The following is a 17,009-nucleotide window of genomic DNA, read 5'->3' as shown; positions in this document are numbered from 1 at the left end:
TAAGGCAGATGAAATGGAGATTTGCTTTTTAAAAACATATAACTAATAGTTAGAAACATCAAATATGATGTCATAATCAATGTATGACATCCTTATTTTAACCATTCATGGGTAAATACTACTTCTGTAGAATTAGGAAGGATAAATAGGAGAACAGGATCTTTACAGAGATCCTGCAGAGACAATAGCCTGAGTCCCATGTTCCATGGAAGAAGAATAGCAAGAGGCTATACCTGAATGTGTGGTGGATGAAGACTCCCAAAATGCACCTCTACAAAAACAGATGTGGGATCTTGTTGGACAACAAACCAAATACAAGCCAGCAATAGGTCCTTGTATCAGAAAGGGCCAATCATCTCCTGTGTTGCATTAGGAAGACATCTTCCTGCAGGTTGAGAGAAGTGATCCTTCTCCTCTACTGAGCACTAGTGTGGTCACATTTGGAGTGCTAGTCCAGACCTGGGCTCACCAGGACCGGACCGCTAAACCACCAAAATAGTCTGGGGGCTGGAGCTCATGACATATGAGGAAAGGCTGAAGGAATGGTATCTGCTGAGCCTGAAGAAGAGATTATTGCTATCCGCAGCTACCTAAAGGGAGAGTGTGGAAAAGACAGATCCAGACTCATCAGAGTTCCACAGTGGAAAAATTAAAAGCAATAGATGCAAGTTGGAACATGGAAAATCTATATAATATTTCTTCTTTTCATTGTGAAAGTGGTCAAACACTGGAACATTTGGCCCAGAGGGAGTATAGATTCTCTATCTTTGGAGATATTCAAGGCTCAAAAGGACAAGACCGTAAGCAACCTATTTTAACTTTTGGAGTGGCTCTACCTTGAGCAGCGAGTTTGTCTAGATGATGTTTTCAATCTAAATTAGTGTACAATTCTATCATAGTTTCATAACTACAGTCATGATTTTGAATTAATAGTTCATTATAGATCTTCAGTTGGTTGTCTGTGGTTGCATACAGTAGATTTTTGGACTACATAGAATGTAAGAACAATGCAAGAACAGTAAATAGGTTGTACTGGTTTTCTTTATAGCACTGGTTTCTCTGAAAGGTACGGAATAGCTAGGAAGAATTATAGCACTTTAAAGTGCTATAATTATTATGGGGGGGGGGGGAAGTGTCACAATCCTCCTGTTGGCCATGTAGAATTTGTAATTTAAATCAGAAGAAAACACAGTAGTAAGTGCTCACTGATTGCATAAAACAAGGAATCAAATAAGGATGAACTACTTGGAATAATGATAGCTTAAAAATGGAAATAGTTCAGTAATCCCATGCATCAGTATGTAACTGGCAAAAGCACAAATGGACACTAGACAAAAGAGATTCAACAGACATGTATCTATACATTCCTCCTTACAGTATAATCGCAAAGCCAAAAATACCGTGCAACAGATTAGCTTCACTCCGGGCACATAGCCACATGAGTTCTTATTCCAAATTTACCATCAGCAACTATTGGCTACTTTAGGCTAAGCCTTTGTACTGCTGCAGATATTTTGAATTATGAATGTATTTGCTAGGCGGTGTCAGAGGGAAATTAAATAAAACTGTCCTTGGCAATGACTAATAGGCTATTGTTTCTGTTTTGGCATGACTTATTTTGGTTGTTCCTTTTTCATATGATGCTGTGGTTTCAATAATTAAAAAATAAAGGAGGAATTGCTGGACTTAGAATTGATTATGACACATAAAATTATTTTAAAAAAAGAACTCCATAAACCTTGGTCAACATGAAAGCAAATCCAAATCAAGCATTTGTGAGAGTAAGAAATACTCCTATAGTTACAGGAAAAAAATAGGAAAAAACTTATCAGCAAGATAAGGGTGCAGGACCTTCTGTTCTCCCTGTTTTACTTAACTACGAGGCTCTGTAGAAGGTAAGAAATGCGTTTAAGAGTTGTTCAGCAAACACGGCCATGTGGCACTGTCCTATTCTTCATTCATTTTCATATGTACGTTCAATGTATAAACACTCACATTACCAGGAAAACTATAAAAGATATTCTCCTTCCAATATACAGGTAATTTGTGAAGGTGTCAAATACATGTGTAAATCTCAAGCATCATTATTGCTCATTGGGCCTTGCGTTAGTCACAGTGATTCTACAGTTTTTACAAAAAATTTTTCAAACTTGATCATAGCTGAGACAGGGTGAACCTAATTAATACAGAGATTTATACCGAGCATCAGGGTAAGTACGCTGCCTTTTGTTAGTTCACTGCCAAGCTTATTTTGTGTGTTCTTATGGGATTTTGGCTGGTATTTGCATAGACATACAAAAAAGGAGCAGGGATTCTTAGTGACTACCAGAATATGGCCTGTAACCTTTAGTCTTTATAAGCTCCATTGGTTTTGTTATCCCTCTGCTTTGTCACTTTTCTCAGGAACTTAAGAGCCTGGCTAAACCCAATGTATCTTGAAAGAAACTGAATCATATTTTAGCAGTGAGAGATTATCAGTCCCTGGCCTACTACTTAATCCTTCCATATAAAAAAGACCCTAATGAAACCTCGTATTTTATGCATTATTTCACAAGAGTATTAGTCAGAAAATTAATCTGATCTTCTTAGAATTTACAGATTTCCTGGATGAAATGCCAAGAAAATAGTTTTTCTTTAGAAAAGTTTTTAGATGTTTTGAAATGTTTTGTTTCACTAAATCAAAGCATTTTAGTTCAGCCTCTTTTTTATAAAAAGTGAACTTAAGAATGAAAATTTAATATCTACAAGGAAATTCAGAATCTTTTCTTCAGAAAAAATGATCAGAGTAACTGTATTGACACTTCAGTTTTCCATTTTCTCCAGATAAAATTTTACCTCAGTATATGTAATTTTGCTCATGAAACTTACATAAATTTTTTTAGTCTGAAAATACTTTATGTAATTCCTAAGTATATGCAAGAAATAAACATTCATTTGTTGATTAACACTGTCTATTTTTTTTCAAAGACTGGCCATACATACATACATATATATAGGTTGCATTTGTGAAGACTTTATAAGCAAGATTTTGATCCTATCATTTATGCCAGAGCTCTCTGACACCTTTATCAATTCTGGTTTTTTAATAGGTGTATTTAATAGGTGATTAATGTAACTAAAAAAAGAGTAGGATAAATTAAACATGACCTATATATTATTTTCCACATAAATTTAGAACTTCCTTCATTCAGAATTTTTCTTCATTTCAGACTGTACTTCATTAATGTCATATCTTTTATTTTTGATATTGACAATTTAATTATTAATTATAGTGGAGAAAGGAGGGCTTGGATGTTTTGCTTTGATCTAGTCTTGTATAATAATGATTTCTAAAGTCTAAGCAACATCTTGTTGATAAAACACTCAAAAGTTACAGAAAATCATTTTAGAGACAGTAGGTATCTTTTTTTTTTTCAGCATTGCCAATCTAAAATTTTTTGTACAATAACTTTGTATCAAAGGTTTAGTTATCTTCAGCTTGGTATAGCCCTCTTTTGCACTGTTAACCTCAGAGATATTAAACTATGATATGGAAAGGTTTATGTGAAGTGCTATGTTAGGCAATAGGTCCTTGAATAGGTCACCCATTTCCTTGGAGCAACATTTACAAACTACTTTAAAAATGTTTCTTTCTCTTAAATAGCATGGCTTTGTTATGTTTTACGTCATACCTTTTGTGAGTAATCAAGATGTTCATTTAAAAATCACAGGTATAGTTGTACCATAGAGTCTGATATACAATGGGATCACATAGGTTGGAAGACATCTCCAGAGATCACCTAGCCCGACCTCCTGCTCAGAGCAGCTCCAGGCAGAGCAGGCTGCTCAGGGCCTTGCCCAGTCAAGCTCTGAGTATTTCAAAGGATCCTTAATTTCAAAGGTGTCCTTAATAATTCTTCTTGAAAGTAAGCAGTGGGCAAAATTAGTTCAAAATTAATCTAAATAAATAAAAAAAGACTTGAGTTTGGTTGCCTTAGCTTTTAACTACTGATCTCTTTACATATTTTTCTTCTACTAAGAAAATTTATTTAACACTTAATATTTTCTCTCCTTCAAGACAAGAACACATACTTTCCAGCAGTGAAACCTTTTGTATAACCTACCTAGAAATCAAGATAGAAATTCTATTTTAAGATACTTCATCTGGTGTTCAAATCATTTTACCATTCTCTTCTGAGATGTCTTCAATTTTCAATATCCTTTTTTAAATATACAAAGTACAATTAGATATATAATCCAAAATCTAACAGTACCTGCATCATAATACAGAAGTAAATCTCAGCACTGATACTACTCACTTGTTTCCTATTTTACATTCCAGGATGTTTATATTCATCCAGCTGGAAAGACAGAAGTGAAAATAGAGAAGGCAGTATGATAAAAAGAGAAGTATGAATGGGAAAGGGAAGGAAAGCCTGTTCCAGTGCTATAAAGTGCAGAGCTCACTTTTCCAGTTGTAATGAGGAGGAGGGACTTTCTGCTGTTCTTGATCTGGCTCATGCAGTGCACGACAGAGGGCTGCTAGAAGCGTGAGATAATGATCAGTTTTAGATTGAAACTGTGCCTAGTGCTGGAACTCATTTCTATATCCTCTGACACAAATACATGGTCATCAGCAAAGGCCCTTCTGTCTGATCACTGATTATCAGATAGTCTCTACTATGTAGGTATAAACTTGTTATTGGAGGTATGTCTTTGACTTTAGCTATATTAAATTGCATTATCTTTAAATGGACTTAGCTCACCAAATGATCTAGATATTTTGCTCTGATTGTTTTGGTCTTGTTATTACTCCTTGCTTTATCAGCCCCTTTTACACATGCAAGCGTTATCAGCAATGATTTATATCTATGTTCAATTTGTTAATTAACAGAATTGCAGCTAGCCAGAATATAACTAAAAACATCTCCATCAGGTGGTGATCTTTTTTCTTTTGATAAGTACTTATTGAGCTTCCCTGGTTAACTGAAATCAGTTTCACATAAACTTTATTTACATTGGACAGTGCTATTAATCAAATTTGTGCAAAACTTGGCCAGTACCTGTGCAATTTCTCTATTAAACAAACTTGTAATCTGATAAGTGAGTAAAATTAGATGTTTTGCTGTTCCCCCCTCCCCATCAGTGGGTCTGGGCAGATGACCTGAAATTGCTCACAGAATCCTCCCAAGTTGCACAAAACATCATCATCTAGACACTCTGGTTACTCTAACTGTGATAATTGGAGTCATGTGACCCTTCGCAGACGTATTTGGTTATTTGGTTGATAGCATTTCTTATTCTTCTTTTATTTCAGCCTTATTGTGCCTTTTGGACAACGACCTTTGGATTAGAGGAGTACGTTGCATAGTACAGGACACATGGGGAGGAGGAAGAAGAAAGCTGCCAGGGTGCCATGGGATGGTGGCAGGGCCAGGCTTTGCCACCAAGGGGAGGGCACTGAGGGCCCCAGGACCAGCTCTTCCCATAGTCATATTTATGTAGCAGCTGAATCTAAAATATAGATACCTCTGCCTTCAGCTCTGGGGTGCTGAAAGAAGAAGAGAGATCACAATTTTTGAGAAAAGGGAGTGGAAGGAAGGATCTAGGGGGACTGGCTGTAAGCACTGTCAGCCAGTCCTGCAAAGCAGGAATGAGCTGGGCTCTGAGCTCTTCTGTAATCTTCCTCATGTTCATTTCCTGATAGTTGGCTCTGCTGCTTCATAGGCTGGATACGTGTGCAATTGCATGAAGCTGAAATCAAGAGATCACATAGTGCACCAAAAGACCGCAAAAAAGTTATCAAGAACATTAAATGATATAACTGGGAAATACCAATTAATATACTTTTATATTCTCCCCCCCAAAAAAAAATCATTTTATGTTAAATTGCTAGGATATTTCAATCCAAAAAAAGAAACAAACAATACCCCCCAATCCTCCAGAAATTGCTGCTATTTTTCAGAAGACATTTATTTAAAAGGCATCCAATTTCATGAGATTCTTTATGAACTTGATCATCCCAAAATATCTTCATTCTCATCGAAAACTTTTTTCCTCCTTTGTCTAAGATTCACAAATTCATCATTAAAACAATTAAATTCTGTGCCTTGGCATGTTCTTTGGCAAATAATACCACGTGCTAATCTGCAGAGAACTGAAGATGACAACCAAGTCTCATTCTTTTGTGTGAGAACTGCAGAACTGCAGTTCTGCCAATACAATGAGCATACACACGAATACACACACAACTACAAAATTAAATCCATGCAAATATAGCTTTTTCAACAAACTATTTAAAGTATGTGAATTCATACAGAGATTGCTGTAAGACTTTACAAAACTTTTAGATATGTTACAGCAAATATGATTCCTTTCTATGTTTAGGTATTTTGCTTGGTCTTGCTCGTTAGCAGTGATATTTGATCAAGATTTCTATTTGTTTTAAAAGTAGTTATCTTGAAGCATTCCACTTTGCTCACTTTAAGCAACACAAAGAGCTCTTTATTTGTAATTGTTACTAATTTTACTGCTCCAGAAACACAGTAGAAATAAAGAATAGCTGCTAGCACTATTTTCTTAGCTCTGTGTCAAAATGCTGAACGGTACTTGCAAACCAATTTGTATTCTAATTGTGCAACTTGAAAATGACCTTGTAAGGCTGGGATCTTGCCAAGATTTTAAAGGATTCAGGTAGAGAGTTTCCATATATGAAGCCAGAAAAAGCTAGAGAGTTTGTAACAAAGGCATCTTGTAAATATAGAATGGCAAGTTAACCTCTGAAGTGTCTCAATCAAATAGGATGACTCTTTTGGGGAAGCATCTGATTTACTGTCTATAAGTAAATAAACATAACATGAAATGAAAAACTCTTGTTTTAAATCTAGAACAAAGTCACAAAAACATCACTTTTAGCCTATTTGACAGATAGTGCTTGCTTTACATGTGTGTTCTCTGCTGGGTGGTATTCTCTTTTAAGAAGATTACTTGATTGGTGAGGGGGAAGTGGAGACCTTTCTGGAAGAGAGGAAACCCCTTCTTCCCTAGTGAGTAACTAAGTCTAACAAGTGAAAAAAAGGTTGCAGAATATGTCAGGAGCAATGAAGAATCCCAACTGCAAGGCTGCAGCTTGCAAACTTGATGAAAAGACCTCGAAACAGAAAATGAAGTGTCCGAGGCAATGGGAGGAATACTGCTGGGGACAAGAATCGTGCAGTTTGCTCTGTATTAGCCACTGAGCTGACTGAAACCAAATCTGAGGACAGAGACCTGTCTGCAAATACACAATTGGCAGGGCAAGAGCTTCTTCTAGCCTCTTTTTTTTTTTCTTTTTTTTTTTTTTACCTTTATTCCCCCGCCCTGCGCTCTCTTATCTAGCCACTTCAAGTTTTCTTGTTTGAAATATAACCTTCCTGTAAAACATTTTATAATTTCTTTAAGTTTACGAGTTTTGAAGGGCTCACTAGGAGGAAAAGATCTAGGCTGATCCACCTTAAAACACTGGCTGGCATATGATCTATGCTTCAAGTGCCTGTCTTCATTGTTCATCTAATTCCTTATCCCCTTCAATATATTGCTTCAAAGGTGCTGCATCATGACTTTTCACTCCCCATAGGGTGTCGATTGTCATCCATATTGTTGAAATTGTACTGAATTGTACTGGATTCACTCTCCAACTTCCCAACCTATATCCCTTTAGTGTCTCAGAAATTGTTCCTATCAATCTTCATCTCATCTCATTCTGGGATGAAACTAAATGGACAGTTTAGGACTGGGGCTATATTTACGGTACAGAAATCTGAATCTTCACAAGATTTTATCAGATTAAGCACATCCATTAAACACTATACTGTCTTGGAAGGGCCTTGGAAAAGTCAAGTTTTGCATACTTAGAATATATCTGTAGCAACAAGTTCATTAAACCCAGAGATTAACCAAGAGCATGTTTTCAACTAAAAATTCAAGGGAGAGAAGAGGAGAGATAGAAGACAGTTTTAGTACTGATATGCTTGTTTCTCAGAAATATGTAATCTGATAAATAGGCATTGGAAGTGAAAAGGAAGGGTGAGATACAACTTGCCATCATATACTCATCTGAAAGTTGTCTATTTTTTTATCTTATTCATTATATTTTTATTATATTATTAATATATGTTATATTTGTTCCCTTTGTAGTCATGTGAGACAGACACCCTCTGACTGAACTTACCCAGTGATTGGTTTTCTGTGGTTTATAAGAGAATTTTATGAATTTATGCTAGTTGAATATCCAATATATATGTACATATTAATTTTGCAAAAATCACCAATATTTTTCTATTGTACTATTTATTTTTATGTATATCTGAAATAGGCCATAAAAGTAAATCTTAAAGCAGAGAGATTGCTTCATTTTTTAAATCGTTATCAGACCAAGTCTTCATATCTTGCATGCTGAACTTCACAGTGAATTAAACACTTCTGTGAATATTGTGCTATCAAATCTCATAGATGAAACTTCTTGAAGAGGAAATATATCCTTTTTTGTTTTTAAATGAATTATTTTGAAACACCAAAACATTCAGTTATGCAGTAATATAACAGGTAAATTTGAAATATAGAATCTGTTTTATTAAACTAAAAGATAAAAACCAATTAAATTAATAAAAGTTACAACCTAAAGAATTTGAAAGTAGAAGGCATGCACACATGGTACTTATATAAGAAACACATTACTTCCAAATTTTTATATCCATATATGACTGATGAACAGCAGTTTCTCAAATCAAGTAAAAGGAGGATTAAATGTCTCTGTGACACATTCAGGGGATATGAAAGGAACATCCATTAAGCTCCCCTTCCATGCAGCTACCAGATAGGAGAAAAATACAAATGCATACCAGTATGTGAGAAATGGCATTTCTTTGGTTCAGGTCTTGCCGAGCTCCAGGTTGAGAGGCTGGTGCTTGCAGAGATTAGTAAGGGCTCAGGGGACTTTCTACTTCTAGGAACTCACACCATTTAAAAAAGAAAATCCTTAACATAAGAGATCAAACAGCACAGATGATTGTTTTAATCTTAGACAGATTTTTCTACCTACCTCTAAAATGCCATGGGCCCTATACCTGTTGCTAACGTCTTGGCAACTGTTGTGCATGTCACATCAATAGAGACTCTAGATCTACATCAGCTGGTCTTTTTTAGCTACAAGGTACGCTGGCAGTTTATGCAATGATTTTCAGCTAATCTTTTGAAGTCAAGTATTGGCCAGACAAGATTAAATGTGTTTAACTTAAGCCAAACCCATAGACTGAGTAACATAACAATAAATTCAACTCCTGTTACTTTAATATACTTTAAGACCTTATACTCTTAGTGTAATGTATCTTCAGAACAAATTATCAATATACTTTCAACATTAAGTTTTATACTGTAGCATAGGATTTCAATAGGAATTTTATAATCAAAAATGCACATAAGTAACTATTTATATGAGATATTTCAATATTTTCTTTCAAAAGCCAGAGGATAGATATTATAAACTACAGAGTATAGAAAGCCATCAGAGATCTAGGTGGCAAATGTTATTTCCTGTTTCAATGCTTCAAAGCCTGTATTTATAGTAATTTTTGTGTGCGTGTCATCATAAGGACATTTGTAATAAAACCTGACATTTATCTGCCACACCATAACACAAATGTACAACTATTTATTTATATTTGAAGTGATAAATACCTTAAAAAACACTTGGTGCAATAATATGTTTAAACACATGCCTTTGCAAACAGGAGACAGGGTTCAATATTTAATAAAATTATCTTTATAAGGCTTATTTTATAAGTTCTCAAGGCAAGTTGGAAGAAATGTCTTTCTCCAGGTCTTAATAAAAATCATATTTCATCTTCACTACCTTCAAAGTTATAGTCACAACTAGGTTAATAATTTCCATTATATTATATCTCAGGTGCGTACGTCCTTAGCTTTTTTGTTTTGTTTTGTTTTTGGTTTTGGTTTTGTTTAATTCTGAAATGCCTTTCATTTAATATACTGCAGTTGCACCTTGTGATCTAATCCTGATGCTGCACTTGCATTGTCTCCACACAATTATTCCTATAATACTGTGGAAAGGCCACAGGATGAACAATATACTGTTAGAGAAATTTAGCCTCTCCAGATAACAGTGGCCTGTCATTGATATGATATCAATGATGTAAACATCTTCCTTCTTTTTTTTTTAATTCTGTTTTCTTCTACATTCTCTTATTCTCATTCTTTATAGGATCCTAATTGCTATGTGGAAGCAATTTCCTTTTTCTTAGTAGAGTTTTTTTCAGATCCACTATAGAATCTACTCTTTTTCTTGTTTTTCATAGTTCTGACTGTCTTATAACTTGCACCTTCTTGCCTTTTGCAGTTTTTCAAATGTCATACTCTATTCTGTGTTAATATCAAGTTAGACTGTCCCCAAGACACACTTTTTTTTTTTTTTTTTTTTTTTTTTTTTTTCCTATTGAGTCAATTTTCTCTTCCTAGTTACTGGTTTTGCAGCTACCTGGCTAGATTATTTTGGAGAACAAAAAACTGATTATTCAAAGTTTTTGCAGGACCTAGAATTACACAGACTTTTAACTAAAAATATTAGGAAAAACTTCTTCACTTTTTAAAGAAAAAGTAAATATTTTCCATGACAAGTAGGGTTTTCAGGAGGTTGGTGTAAGACTACTAGCTTCTACTGCTACTTTCCATCTGTTGTGGAAGAGTGCGGAGAAGTGTGGAAGGATGCACTGTGGGAGGGCAAGGGGAAAGAGAGAGAGAGAGAGAGAGAGAGAAGCACTTCACTCATATGAGGGAAGCAACAATATATTTATTGTGGCAAAATAGTGATTTAACGAAGGCCAGTCATAAATAAGACAGTGATCCAACAAAGGTTGATGGCAAGAGTCAGTGGTTAATTACTGTGTGGAGGAGGACAGGGTCAGATAAGAGTGTTATGGAGGCCCTCTTGTTTTGCCACAAGGCTCAGGATGGCTCCCTCCAAAACTCCTCTCAGAGGAGTGGGGCCCTTGGATCTGACCCTTGCCTCAGACATGATCAACAGTTTATGTCTAAGGATTATGTGCACAGTCAATAGGGAGACCCTCCCGTTGAGTCACAAGGTTCAGACTGGACCCCTTACTTTCTAGACTCTCCACAGAGGAGCTTAGGTCTAGCCTAGTCCCAGACTTGGTAAACAATGCCTAAGGATTATGTGTACCATCAAGCAAAGACGTAACTTAGCTAAGTTTGCAAGGTTCAGCATGCCATCAGTCACTTATCAAGGATTTATTGCGAGTAAGGAATCTCTCAGCCTCAAGAGCAACCTTGAGGGGCGTCCCTGCTCAAGAGGAGATTCTGCAGTGCAGCCGGGTGTCATGCAGAAGAGCTCAATGTGCCCTATTTACCATGCTCCCCATTTATGAGACTAGATGGTTGACTCATAGACATATTTGTATATTAGACAGAGTTTTAGTTGGTGCATGCTCTGTTAGCCCCTGTCCAGATGTTGATGACTTTCTGTGTGGGGGACAGGAGGAAAGGGGGGGAAATATGGGAAGATAGCGAGGAGAGCACGTCAGAGAGAGGAGGAGCAGGGAAGTGCACCAACCCTGGCCTTATTACTGACCTTCTTTTGAGGTATTCCAGTATTTTTTTAAACCAACAATTTTAAGTGTTGAGACACAGATAACAAGACCCTACACCATTCCGGTCATATGTGATATATTAATTGCTACCAGATTAAATAAAATGGTAATAGAGTAATACACATATAGGACAAGTTTGTGACCTTGCTCCTTGTATGGAGCACAGGTCAGACCCATGTGACTTACCCGATGTTTTTCCAGTCCTCCTGTTCCTCAAACCAGGTCCTCTTTTTAGTGAATTTTTGCTTCTGAATGACATTAGAAACTTCCAGTTGACTATGTTTAGATGTCCTTTTACTGACAAATCTAAGTGAAACTGATTTCTGTCTTATGTTTTACATTTTGAGAGCATCACCCACTATCTTGTCTTTATACTACGTCACTCATGTCTTTGCCATACAATTTCTCACATCTGTTTGTTTACAGAATACCAGCCACAGTAATTAAGGATCTGATGAATTTCCAAGGCTTTGGCAGGTCTATAAAAGATCATATACATTAAAAAGTACAGGACAATTTGCTTGGAAGTGTATGAGACTATTTTGGGAAGAGAAAGGTGTTCTGGGAACAGCAAAATAATAAATATAAATAAAAATCTGAAAAGATATAAAGTCATCTTCTGATGACCAAGAAGACAATATTTAAGAATTACCTTTTTTATGTGACAGGTCTAAGATTATTCTTGGTATTCTTATTTATGACAAACGTTACTGTAGAAAATCTAGAGTTTGAAAACCTATTAGAAAGTAAAAGAACTTTTTTTCTGAGTGCTTAGGCGGTTCAGACTTCATGATGATTTCTTTTTAATGTTTGAGGCAATTTGGAGTGAAAAAAAAAACTTTTCAATGACAAAAAAGTGTTCTAGTATTTTGTCTTTGTTTTACTGTTTTTCTTACTCAGTTCCTGCTGCTTTGTTTCAGTGCCTTAATAGTAACTTTCATTATCACTAATAAAGATCGGGTCATGTTTATTACATAGGATACAGAGAAAATGTATCATCTCCTCCCATCTCCCCAAAAAAAGAAAACCTTTATATCCCATAAGTATAACCAATGTTTTTTATACAGAAATAAGTTGCAGATAATTATTTTTTTTATTACTTGACATCATTTCAATCCTACTTCCCTTTTGAACAATTTTGATTAACTTTAGAAAGAAAAAAGTTTAATTTTTGACTATGATGGAGGTTTTTGTCTGATTAGCCAGAAGGGAGCAGAGAAACGGGTGGCAGGCAAGTTAGCCAGGCTTCCTATGGTTTTGCTAACTGTATTCTTTGACAATTCACTTTTTCTCCAATCTCTCCACTCTGAGAAACTCAGACTTGTGTAAATCTGAGCTATGAAATATGCAACATTACGCCCTTTAGATTATGTAGATTTAAGGAATTCAGGTAGTTTTGTAATAGTTATTTGAATCTGTATTTTTCAGAAATTCATTGCAACAATGATCGCAGAAAGTTCTGCAGAATCATACTTACATACTTGCAACTCAGTGGGAAGGAATACCTCGTTAATCTGAATGTGAGGCTTGTATTTAGTATTTTGAAGCCCTAGGTTGCAATCTAAGTAGGGTTGGCCCATGTACTGTATTTTTACCTCTGCTTGTCTCTTGTTCACTTCTTCCTCGTATGTACACTAGCGAAAAGATGAAAAACAGTGTTATTTGCTGAGTGTTTGCAAAACAGTGTTTTTTGTTGAGTGTATGGGTACTGTAAAATACAAGAGTAATTTAATAGTAGGAGATGACACTTAAATTTCCTCCTCCACATTGCTGCCAGACAGCACCCTGTATGCTTACTGCCTTCTGCCCTTCACTACTTAGAAGCTGCTGCAGTTTTGTGATGTTCCCTGTACATAATTTGTGAAGTACTTTGGGATGAAAAGTGCCATATAAATGTAGGGTATTATTATAGTGTACTTTGCTTCACTGGATGAAGATTGTTTTATTGGGATATCTTCTAGGTAACTGTGATTTACTGTAATGATAGTGAATAGTACTGCTTAAATAGGACAGTAGTGGTCCAACGGCAGTCTAATGGGGATAAAAGTAGATAGTGCCAAGTTGGGTAATGGTGATTAACCATGTGCTAAATGGATATAAAATTGTAAGCTCTGGCATCTTAATACACATACATTTTCAATTCAATTTTAAAGGCTATATTTTCCAAAATTCTCAGAAGGTCTTAGTAAGAGTAAGAAGTTACTATGCTATTGTATCTAACCCTCTACATTTCAATCACAGCTTGCAGTATAAGTTAAATGCGACACGAAAAATGCTTTGTGGCACATATTTTGGATGTATAGTTGTAGTAATTGCACAGTAATTAAGGCAAAGCAAATAAGGAAAGCCTAACTTTCTTGTTATTTCAGGAAGACAATTCACAAGCTTGAATTTAAAATTTGCATATTATGATGAGAAGCCTTGGGATAATCGGGTGCCATATTCCTCCTCTCACAGAAGCACCACACCAGCAGAAACCTCCACTTTTTCTCACTTTTGCACAATGCCCCTCATTCATCCTGACTGTCACAACTCATTTTGGTAAAAAGGTCTTGGCTGCACAGTCGTTGTCTTTTTGCTGGCTTCAACATGTCATGATGCCCAGGTAACAGGTCACTGAGCATAGACAACATAACGTTGCCCCGTACATCCTATGAGATGCTGGAGAAAGGCCAAACAACTTCTTTGCTGGCACTGGGTAACACAGACGCCTTACTACTTTCCACAACATGGCAACAGGATCTCATTCTGGTAACTACTTGACTTTTTGCAAAACATGAACATGTCTAGGCAGTACAAGCAATTCTCCACTTGGAAAAATGGAAGCAGACTCCTGTGCAAAGCTGAGGAACCTGAGGAAAGTGTCAGTAAAGTGTAGGCTGTTGCCATAAATCCAGTAATATTGCAGTATATACTTGCTGTTGACAGAAAAAAAAAAAAAAAAAAAAGTATCCAGAGAGATTTCTAACATTCATGTAGACCCTTGACAGCATCCTTCTCATCAAGTGCAAGGCTCTCATGATCCTCCAGCTACTGGTATGAAGAACAAAAAAGTGCCCTAGATTTGGAACAAAAGTTGAATCTTAGATTGGTGCTGGAGGAGGTTCCTGAATGCATAATGAAGGCAGGTAGAAACTATTATTTCTCTACCAGTACACAATCTGGACATTACCAGAATTTGAAATTTATAAGATATTAAGAAGTATGCAGAGAAAAGTAAGATGGCTTACAACGAGAAACCCATGGTAGGTTGCAATTGCTCTAATTTAAAAGTTTTAAAGGTTTACCTCCAAGTCTGAGCTAGACAGATTAAATGTCCTTATAGTAAATGGAGAAAAATAGCTACTTCCAAAGGGAACAAATTTTATCCTAAAATAGTCAATGAGCATTTGGGTATCTAAAATTGGTCAGGATAAGCAAGTGTTAACTTCCTAGTACCATTCTCATCAGTTTGGAGAAGCCAAATCTGCCCTCCAATATCTAATGAATAGATAAGACTACAAATAGCAATCAAAAATCTGAATTTAACACTCAGACAAGAATGTTTTCTCTGTATTCTTATTGAGAATGCTTAAAAAAGAATATTGGTTTCTCTGAAGAAATTAGGTGATTATATGAAGGAATACAAGAGTATATTCATCTGTGATTATATAAAATATAGATACATGCTTAAATGCCTTGTTCCATTTATTTTCACAGCTTCTACAAGAAGAATGCCTCAGATCTGAGGACTAATGTATATGACAAGAAATAATAGTCAATCTGTGAATGCTCCCATCACCTGAACTGATGTAAGGTGCATTTGACCTTTGTTTAATAACATACTTTCCGTGAAACCTAATGAGGGAAAGCCAACTGTTTCACAATACATTTTTTTTCCCTTGACAGTTTTTTTGTGAAAATAAAGGTCTAACACACTGAAGCAGAATAGTAAGAGAATAGTAAGTATAGTTACTGACAAGATTCTCCGGCAGTACCATTTGACAGCTCTCCAGAGCAACTAACAGAGTTTTGCTGATTTTTAAGAGCTGAGAATCTGGCCCTTTGTATCCTTCACTTAAGGATTGCTTAAGGTTGCACTGTGATTACTTGAGTGTGTCTGACAAACAGGGAGTAATCGGTGATTTGCGAGAAAAATCAGTGAACTGAGGACTCAGCCGCTGACAGCAACAGCTTGAGATCAGAATGCTTTACAAAATTACTATTGCTCTGCTATCACTAACTCTATAAAGAAACAGACAGTAACCTATTGTAAACCTTATGTATTTCTGGGGAAAACTGAAGCTAAGCTCAGAGATTTATTTTTGTGTGATACTAATGCAAGAAAAGGATTTCTTGTGCTGTACTGTGTTTTCTCAAGGAAAGATAAAATAGTTTTTTTGAATCAGAGGCAGTTTTCAAGTGTGCTTGATCTAACTTTATTTGTTTTAAAGGAATATACAGGCACAAATTTATCTGTAATGAGACAAATCTTAGAGAAATTATAAGTCACTGGCAGAAATATTATTGTTATTACAGTACTATTTGGACCAGATACTAATCAGACTTAAGGGCATTTTTACTTTTATTTTTTCTAAATACTTATTGAAAAAATCATAATGTAAATAATAAAATACAAATTCTCTACCTATACACATAAGGAACATAGCTGTATATTTATAAAACTGCCCTAACAGTTTAAATAGTTTAAAACAAAAAATATACAAAAATAAGCATGATTCCTTCTGAATCTTTTTTTTTTCTTTCTTTTTCTTTCTTTTCTTTTTTTAATCTGTTTTGAATCTGCTTTCTGTCTGTAGCTCCAAAGCTTCAAAGAGAAGTAACTTGTGTCATTGTGTCAATTTACTTAAATAAAGTTGCAAAATGTCCTTTGGCCAAAATATACAGCAGCTATAGTAAAACTACTTCACAACCACAATAAAATAATTATTGAGATATATAGGTAAAAGTAATAAGGGTGAACAAATAGCATGATTATTTTAATAATATTGGTTTTACTTATAGTCTCTGTAGAAGAACAGAGTTGAAACGGAGATGCACTCATTTTCCTGAAGCAGCAATTCTAAAGCCACATGAGTCACAAGGGAGTGTCACAGAAAGCAGTATTGCTTTATACCTTCAAAACAATCACAGAAAATATCTTTATTGGCCTACATACCAAGGATACCACAGATCCTTGCTAATGGACGTATAATGTGTAAAAATGTAGCAAAATGTAATAAGCTGTTAAGTGATTTAATACCTCGCATTGGTGATTAATACACAGATGAACAATTCACTGACCAGGTGCTGTCTTATTTGGTGGGACAAATGGAGTCTTGATGGATGGGTCTTCTTTTTCTCCTCTTAAGGGAAGCTACCATCTTTTAG

The sequence above is a fragment of the Rhea pennata genome, chromosome 1 (assembly GCF_028389875.1).
Source record: "Rhea pennata isolate bPtePen1 chromosome 1, bPtePen1.pri, whole genome shotgun sequence".
In the NCBI taxonomy this organism is placed as follows: domain Eukaryota; kingdom Metazoa; phylum Chordata; class Aves; order Rheiformes; family Rheidae; genus Rhea; species Rhea pennata.
This window is presented reverse-complemented; position numbering follows the sequence as displayed.